The sequence below is a fragment of the Lynx rufus genome, unplaced genomic scaffold (genome assembly GCF_022079265.1).
Source record: "Lynx rufus isolate CCGP_SWC_20201006 ecotype Redwood Valley unplaced genomic scaffold, mLynRuf1.p SCAF_8, whole genome shotgun sequence".
Taxonomy (NCBI): domain Eukaryota; kingdom Metazoa; phylum Chordata; class Mammalia; order Carnivora; family Felidae; genus Lynx; species Lynx rufus.
The window spans coordinates 11,640,248-11,647,653 of record NW_025814896.1 but is presented as its reverse complement, the minus strand read 5'-3'; positions in this window follow the sequence as shown (position 1 = coordinate 11,647,653).

The window sequence follows — 7,406 nt, the reverse complement described above, 5'->3', positions numbered from 1 at the left end:
GCTCCGTAAATATCAGTTATTATCGCCATTAACTTTTTTCCAACAAATCATTTGCTACATACCAGGCTTTGTTGTCTCTCTCTACCTAGAACTAGAACCACGCGGAGCCTCAGATTCTGTAAAATCAGAGCCCAGAAAAGATGACAGGATCTCAGGGTGTAACCACCCCCACCCAGCAATCTGGCTGTGGGGGTGGCTTGAGATCCCCTACTCCTTGCATTTTCAGGCCAGGGATCCTAACACCCCTGTAAATACCACCCCCAGCTCCCCAGAGGTTGTGACAGCCTCAACCCTTCTCCAGCAGTACTGATCGGAACCCTTGCGGACTCAGAACAAAAACAGATTGGGGCAGCAAAACCCTTTTTGTGCAAGCGGGACTCTCCTTCTTAAGCCCCAGGTGCTGCTGAAGGTCCGAACTGCCTTTTCTTTGCAGCCGGTTGGACCCTGGGAGAAAGCTGCCAGTGTGAGTTGGCCAGGGGCTCACAGCTGCCAGCTGTTGTTAGTTTGGTGTGAACCAGGGCCTCTCAGCCTGGGCACCATTGGCATTTGGGACAGGATCATTCTTTGTTGAGGGGCACTTTCTTGTGCATAACAGGATCCCTGCCTCTGTGCACCAGATGTCAGTAGCACCGCCCCCCCAAGTTGTGACAAAAATGTCTACAGACATTGTCAAGTGTCCCCTGGGGGTGCAAAGTCCCCCTCAGTCGAAAATCCCTGCTGTGGAAGATCCAACAGCCGGGCGGAACAGAGTGGCTCGCTGTGTGCCATGGCAGAAGCCCTCTGCACGTTCGGTGCCTCAGGTCCCCATCACTTAGTTAGGGGACCAGGCTGAGCCAGCATCAAGGGGCCTCCAGCCTGGTCTGGCTGGAGTTCTAGCTCCTACGCGTTCTTGTCTCTCTTTGCATCCTGGTTGCAAGGGTTAGGACGCAGGGTGAGGATTGGGGCACAGGAGATAGGTCTGGGCGGGGCCAGCCCTGTGCTTGTTCTTTACCCCATGTCTGGCCCTCCCTCCAAATGCAGGAGAGATAATAAGCACAAAAACGGGCCCTGGGCTGTGTCTTATTTAATCCTTGTAACAGCTCTACGGAGGTGGGAGTGTGTGCCATTGGACCGGGTGTGCAGGAACACAGCATCGCTTCTGTTACCGCCACACAGAGACACAGGACCTGAATCTGGCAGTGAGGAAACATCAGGGCATGCCACAAAGTATCTGGCCTGTCATCCTCAAAAGTGTCAAGGACAGGAAAGTCAAGGAGAGACTAGGAGCTGTTGAAAGAGCCCAAATACAACCAAAGGAAGTGAGGTGTGATCCTAGACCGAAAAGAAATCGTAGACCTTTTTGGGGACAATTATGGAACGTTGAACATGGCATGTGGATTTGATGGAGGTGCTGAATTGATGAGAAGTGTCCTGAATTTGTGTGCTCTGTGTGTGTGTGTGTGTGTGTGTGTGTGTGTGTGTGTGTGTGTAGTGGGGGGTCAGGAGATACATGCTGGAGGGCTTGGAGATCAAAGGACATCACGTTTACAACAGACTCTGAATAATTCAGGACAAGAGAGGAAAATAAATAGAGGAGAAATGATGAACGGGGACAGAATGTAAATATTCTGGGCAAAGGATATCCTGGCATTCCTCATAACCCCAGTAATTCTTCTGTAAGTTCAGAAGTTATGCCACAGTGATTTTAAAAGCAAACCAAAACACCTGACCTCCGGTAAACCCAAGAGACACGAAAACGTATGTCCACAAAAAAAGACCTATAAGCATGTTCGTGGCAGTTTTATTTATAATAGCCCCAAGCCGGAAACAACCCAGATGTCTTTCAGCATGGGAGATCAACAAATTGTAGTGGCTCCGTGAATGGATGCCATGGAGGGAGCTATTGATTCACGCACACAATGGGTGAATCTTGAAAGCACTAGGAAAAGAAGTCACACGCAAAGGACCAGGTACCGTGTGATTGCTCTGATAGGAAGTCCGAGAATAGGTCAGACGAATCTAGAAGTCAAAACAGTGGTTCCTTTTGTGGGTGGAGGAGTTATTGCTTGGGAAGAGGGGTGGGGGAGCCTTCTGGGCTGCTGCCGAAGTTCTGTCTTGACCTGGGTGGTGGTGACATGAATTTATACATATGTAAATAAATATTCATTGAGATAAAAACTCACCAAGACAGATTCCCTTTCTGTATTTTGCATAAGTTAGACTCAAAATCAAAGTAAAAAAAGAAAAAGAAATTAAAGATACACATCAAACACTGGGGAACGAGGTGGGCGGGGAAGGGGGTGGGATTGAAGGGAATAAATAAAACCAGGGAGGAGCCTCGCATGACAATGAGGACAATGTGTCATGAATTGAGGAGCTGGATAACTTGGCCCTTGGTACCTGAGGTTCAAAAGGAGAAACCAGAAAGGACAAAAGGGCTCAGAGAGGGGGATTACCTTGCCTGAGGTCACACAGCTGGTGGGTAGCACCGGCAGGATTTGAACTTGGGCCTGGGTGACCCTGGCCTGTGCTCCTTACCCAGTGCTCTGGCCCGGACTCACTGGGCTGGACAGCCCTGTTTGGCTCCCCGAGGCTTCCCGGGGCCTGGCAGAGATGGCGAAACCACTGCCTGGCAAAGACCATTGCAGCCCAGAGCTCAAGACTCCAAGTGGGGTGAGGGAGCAGTAGGACAGAGGGCGGCCTGGCCAGCAGCTCCCGTCCCCGAAGCCTTGCTCCCTGGTCTGGGGAAGCCCTGCCAACCTTGCCCGCCTCCTGCTGTCCTTTGCCTTCCTTCCTGCGCCAGTGTGTGGGCTTTGGAGCTCCACGGGCCTGTGTGTGAACCCAAGCTCTTTCCCCCATCTGGCTGTGCGACCTGGGGTGAGTGGCTCCCCACTGTGTGCCTCAGTTTCCACTTCCAGAGCCGGCCCGCGAGAGCACGTGCCTGAGAGCACTGGTGAACAGTGGGCACAAAACGCGACACGATGCCTTCACTTGCTGAGTACTCAAAAAGGGTGCCCGCTGTTGTTGTTTATTATCGCTGTGTGTGGAAAGGGGGAGCCTCTGTTGCCCTTAGGCCTCACAAACACCTGCATGTTAAGACAGCTGGCATGGAATGGAAAGTTCTGGAGAAAGGAGCTTTCAGACTGCCTGGAGGTTACTCAGAAAACTCTCTTAATTTCCATTCTGGCTTTTGAAAAAGTCGTTGGTAAGCCAAGGCAGGCCTGGGGGTGGGCTGCCTGGATGGTCACGCAGGGCTCGGTGCTCACAAGGGCCCTCCCCTTGGCCTAATGCTCTGCGGTTGCATCTCAGAATTCTTCATGATTTCAGAATGAGGGCCTCGGCATTTCATGAAACTGGTCCCGGGCAGGGCTGTGGCATCTGGCGAGGTCACTCAGCACTTTCACCTGGGTTGTCTCCTTGGACGTTCAGGAACATTCTTTAAGTGTAGGTGTCCCCATCACTAACCTTGCTGACCTCAGTTTTCTCATCTGGGAAGTGGGAAGAAGTGCTTTGTGCAGGGCCATAGGGAGATGAGAAGGACCCAGGTCTCCTGGCTCCCAGCTTCCATCGGTGGCTGAGTGAAGGTGAAACCTGGGGACCTAAGGACTTGGTGGGCCTAAGTGTGTTCCCCTCGAGGGCATAGTAGGTGCTCAGTATGTGCAAGCCGCTCTTTGGTGCCCCGGCTGGCCTGTCTTTTCACCTCTTTCACAATTAAATTTTGATATAAAATGATGCTAATAATACACACATCCATTTTCTTAAAACATGAAAATATTTCCGATAAGGCTGAAGTCAGTCTTGAACCACTCACCTCGCGGCCAGCCCTCTCCTCATGATTGTATCATTTGAGGGTACAAACATGTGCAGTAGCTGCCTATGCATTAATGTTGTTCTCCCTTTCTTTTTTTCTGTTACACTTTTCTATTATTTTATTATTATTTTTAAAGTAATCTCTACACCCATTGTGGGGCTCGAACTCACAACCCTGAGATCAAGAGTTGCACGTCCTACCGCAACTGAGCCAGCCAGGCGCCCCTCTGTTATACTTTTGAAAAAGTAAACTTTTCATGGGAGCATACCCTGGGTCCAGAGGAGTTGATGCACTTTCAGCAACCCAGCCCACTCAGTGCCCACTTGTGGGGTACACCTGGTGGCCTCACACTGCTCCCTGTTTCCCTGCCCATCTTGCTCCTCGTTTCTGAGTCTCGGTGCGTCAGTCCCGTCTGCACGCGGGCATCCATGATACCCCACGATGGCCACACGCTTGGTGCCCAGTAAACAAATGGCTGGTAAATGAAACAATGGAAGCAAGAGGAAAAAATAACCACAAACCCAATTGTGCATAATTGAGAAGTCCGTCAAGGTGGGTTTGGGTTGGTTGGGGTTTCTTGTAAAAGCTGTAGAAGCACAGACTATATGGCATCGACAGGAAGCGAGCCCAGCGTTTCCGGAGAAGAAGAATCACACTGGATGTCACAGGGTCCTTGCAAGGGGCCAGGGGGATGGCACCAGGGAAGCTCTGCTCTGCGGGGTCAGCTGCCCTTCAGCCTCTGGTATTTTTCTGAGGCCCAATAACTGGAAAGTGGCTGCATGAGGACCTGGGGTCCCTGAAGCCTCATTCGACAAGGTTTTCAGTTTGTTCTCTGCCCTCTCTGGGCTGCCCACTGAGCCCGGCCCACAGAAGGCTCTCAAAGATGTGCTCCAGGAGTGACTTCATTGAGCACCTCTCACGTGCAGGCACTATGCTAAGCCCGGGAATCTAGCCCAAAATGAGGCAGCCCCAGAACCTTGTCTTGTGTTCATGGAGCTGACATCTGCAAGGTAGGGGATACAGTCGGTCGAATGGGCAGTGTTGTAAAGTAAAGAAGAGGAGGGAGAGAAGTGGAGTGCGTGTGTGTGTGTGTGTGTGTGATGTTGCATTTGAAGAAAGAGGTCAGGGAAGGCCTTGCTGAGAGACGGTGATATGGAAGCAAAGACCTAAAAGAGCTAAGGGAGAGAGCCCTGGGGATATGTGGTGAAAGAGGGACCGGCAAGTGCAAAGGCCCTGAGGTGGGACCGTGCTTCTCTGTTCAAGGAGCAGCAGGGAGGCCATGTGGGGCAGTGTTGTGAGTGAGGGGGACAGGGTGGTGTGCCGATATGTGTATGTGGTTAGTGGGGAGGTGGGGTTCTGAGCAGAGGAGGGATATGATTCGACTTCCTTTCAGGGTTCGGGGGTGGTGGCAGCCAGGGAGAGGAGAGCACACAGGGGAGGAACTGGTGGGAAGTGCTGAGCCCAGGGTCTGGTATCCAGCAGGCACTCGATAAACACATTGAGTTACCGCCGAGAGTATGTGGAGGCTTTAGATGGAGTGACCTGCTCAGCTTTAAAGGGCTCCTGGCAGGCTGGGTGATGCCTGAGGGGACCCGTCTACTGCCGCCTCCCCCCGTGGAGGGCTTGGTTCCCCTGGATGAGCTGGGGGTGAGGAGGCAGGACCCCCCCCCCCCCCGGCAGTGGGGCAGGATCAGCAGGTGAGTGGGAGGAGGAGGCCAGGCCGGGGCTGGCAGGGAGCTGGGAGCTGGCAGGGGCCCAGGGAAACAGTGTTCTGGCTGGGAGGGCAGGCTGGGGCTGGTTGTCCTGGGGGGAGAGGCAGGAGGCAGACGCTTCCCCACTCCCCAGCGCCCCCCTCCTGCCCCCTCCCGCCCCCCGTATGGACTTCCCAGCAGCCTGATTCCTGCCTCGGTGGTGTCCGCTCTATCCTGGCCCCTCTGATCCTCTCACCCCCTCCCTCCCCTCCGTAGCTGGGGCGCCAGTCAGACGTCCTCACTGTGTCCAGGGTGCCCTGCTCACACCTGCACCTTTCCTGGGCCTCCCCCATTCCTCCAGCTTGTCAGTGCTCCTTCTGTCTTTCCTTCCCCTTCTTACCAGGTTCATGCCTACCCGTTACTCAATCCTCAGGGGAGAATGTCCTCACCCAGGGAGGCCTCCCCTGACCCCCACCGCCCCACGGCTCCCCTCCATTCCCGTGCACGGTATTCTCAGCCAGGACGCCCGTTCGGGGTCTATATGTGTGTGATTATCTGTCTATGGTCAGTGTCTCTCATAGGCGCGGAGCTCCTGGGGCAGGAATAGTCTGCCGTCTGGCTGCTGTGTTCCCAGCACTTGGAACAGCACATACTGGGACGGAGGGCGGCGGAGGTGGTTGGTGGTATGGACAGACGAACGGACACACGGGTGGATGGACTCGGGCAGGTGGGGTGGGCTGGGTGACGGCATAAGCAGGGACAGATGGAGGAGGGACGGTGGGGGCGTGGGTAAGCAATGGTTAGCTGACAGGAGACAGAACTGAGGTGGGTGGAGTGGAACAGAAAGCTCCTGGCCTAAGCGTTAAGAGACCTGGGTTCAGGTTCAGCCTTGCGTCCCATTAACACGAAGGCCAGTGGAGTCATGGGTGTATCCTGTTGCCTCTCTTTGCCTCTGTTTCCCCATCTATTGGTTTTTCAGCTTTGTTGTTGCTTTTATTTCACTGCATTGAACCCTCTCCGTTCCCTCCCAATTTTTCTGGAGCCTCACCACGTGAACAGAAAAAAAGGGAGCAGCTGAGAGTGGGGGGGGGGGCAGGGCATTCCCTAGGAGCCAAGAACGGAGCATGAAAACCCAGCTGGACAGCCCACTATTTTGCCACATCCCCTGGCTCTCTGAGTCCCTCTTCTCCAGAGGACTTTGCAGAAAATGCAGATTCCAGGGTCCCTCCACATAAGCTCCCACATCAGGTGCTTTGGAGCAGGCCCAGAAATCTGCAGTTTGAACAAGCTCCTCTCCAGGATTTTGACCTCATTTCCGGGTGAGACTCAGTGCCACCTTCCAGGATGACTGGGTCCCACGGCTCAGCAGCCCGATGTGTGCACGTGCATGCGTGTGTGTGCTGTGGGGGATGGGGCTGCTGTGACAGTTTCTCTAAAACACAGACTAGAAACAACCGGGGTGTGCATTGGTGGAGCTGGTTGAGTATGTTGGGGCTGGTCCACTCCCTGGAGGACCCAGAAATAAGGAAGAAGGTCCTGATAAGACAAGATCTCCAGATATGGTGGAGTGAACAAGCAGGTGCAGATTAGAGCTCTTGCCATTTCTCTGCTTGTGTTAAAACATTCATAAGAGAAGAGATACAGGGATATGTACGGACACTTCTGGAAGGACACACAAGAAATGGGCCAGGGTGGCCTCCGGGGAGGAGCAGGAAGAATACCCTTGGTTCTGTCCGAACCCCTTCTTGAGTCCAGGGTTGGGATTCTGACCCTAACTAGCTGTGTGACCCTACGCCCTCTCTGAGCCTCAGTTTCCCCTTGTGTACATGGGGCTGTACAGCTTCTAGCCTGGGCCTGGTCAGCATGGACGGCCCAGGCAACCTGATCCTGCTTCGGCTTCCATTTCCCGGGGCACTCCTGGCTGG